Raw genomic sequence first — 1,930 nt, 5'->3', positions numbered from 1 at the left:
TGGATCTGGAGGGCAGAAATGAAGGGAGCAGAGAAGTGACAGTTCTTGGGAGCTTATCCTGTTGGAGTTTTGAGCTGCAAATGTATCTGTTCTTTATTTCAACCCTCCCAACAACCTTGGGCCCTGTTGTCCTGGACGCCACAACCTTCAGCCACAAAACTAGAAATCAAGTAAAATGTCCTTCATGGTAACGAGTAGGAGGGTAAATTTAAAGTCTGAAAGTGAATGGGGGGAACAAACAAAGGAGACAGTGAGAGGGAGAGAGGGAGGAAGAGAGAGAACGTGACTGACAGGCAGAGAGAGGGAATAAAGTCAAAGAATTGGAAAAATGGAGCTGGCTTCCCGGTCTCAACAAGACGGAATCTCGATCTGCTTCTACAACGAGCCATGATGAGCAACAAAATCGAATTGATTGTAAAAGGAAGCGTCTTCAGGCGTTGGGGTCTTTTTCCCTTTCTTTGTTTTTTTAACATCGTTGCTGAAAAAAGGGAAATAGATTCCTATTCAATTGGTTACGACCAGTTCTGTGGTGGGAAAGGGTTAAGGGTGAATTCTTTTGATTCGTTTTCATTTCGGTAGTGGACATAAACATTACACACCAAGCATTATCATTTTCTTCCTGGAATGGACTCCCCGCCCCGTGAAAAGTTGGTGGTGTAAATGTGGTGAGCTTCAGAGCGAACGGGCTTCCCCGAACACCCAAGTTCCATCTGGAGGTACAATAAAAAGGCTGTGAACGGCTGCAAGATTGGGAGACAGGACACGTTTCAGTATATTTCTCACTCCTTGTCACTTCCTTGTTTTTATGAGACCTAAATTCTCTTTTTCTTCCAGGCTTGACATTTTCTATTACTCTATTGAATATATAATTGGTCTTCTATTCCATTCAACTACTCGCGTTATAATTAAAGAATACATTGTTATTATATTTCAATTATCACTCATGCATGTTGATCCACTTAGATTGTTTTCTTCTTTTTATTAGGTAACAAAGTCTATTACAGTGGTTCACGTGGCATGTTTTGTCATAGGGGTCATACCCAACCTTATACCCTCTTTGGTTTTAGCCCCATAACTCAATGCCCTGCTTTCTTGTTTGTTTGTTTTTTTTCCCTCCCAGTTAACTTTTCCTAAAACGCTCTGTCTATAGGTTTATGCAGACAGATTACAGTCTGAGCTTGGTGATTGAGAGTCTATCAGCTCGTGGCCAAGTGTTGTATATAACCAACATCTTTGGGAAGGGGGTACAAGCTGTGGGGAGGCAACATTAAAAACAGACCTGGCGATGCAAACACTTGCAAAGAAATCTGATTCCTGTGAAGCTGCCCAGGAAAGCTCCAAGTGATTTCCTTCACTGTTTGCTGAAATGAAATATTTGTCATGAGAATCTGGTTCCCACAGCTAGTGTTTGCAACTGTTTCTTTCTTTTTTTATTTTACAAAGCACAATCCTTCACCAAATTTTAAACAACTCCTTGTATTATTTTATTTTTAGGTGAAACTCTGGCTACTGGTTATCTGAGAATGCTGCTGTGTGGTATTGCTGGGTCACCCTCCAGAAAATGCATAGCTTGTAAAACGTAGGCTTTTTGGATTGCATCTGCTTAAAGGATCTCCCTATTTCTAGAATTACAGGATCACTTTGATGAGGAATACTGATTTCTGCTTTAGTCTATTAAGAAGAACAGCAACAGAGAGAAGCAAAGGCATAAACAGGAAGAATTGGCTCTTACAGACAAGGTCCTTGGCCATGTTCTTCCTCTGCTGACGTCTTATCTCAGGTAGGTTAGTTTCCTAGGGCTGTCACAAATTCCAGCAAAAACTGGGTGGCTTAAAGAACAGAATCTATTGTCATCCAATTTTAGAGGCTACCGGTCAAAAGTCAAAATGTCATCACCTGAGGGGTAGGAGGGGAGGAGCTGTTGAGGCCT

Source organism: Otolemur garnettii, unplaced genomic scaffold (assembly GCF_000181295.1).
Source record: "Otolemur garnettii isolate 467f Iridium unplaced genomic scaffold, OtoGar3 scaffold00166, whole genome shotgun sequence".
Classification (NCBI taxonomy): domain Eukaryota; kingdom Metazoa; phylum Chordata; class Mammalia; order Primates; family Galagidae; genus Otolemur; species Otolemur garnettii.
Note: the sequence above shows the minus strand (reverse complement) of the source record.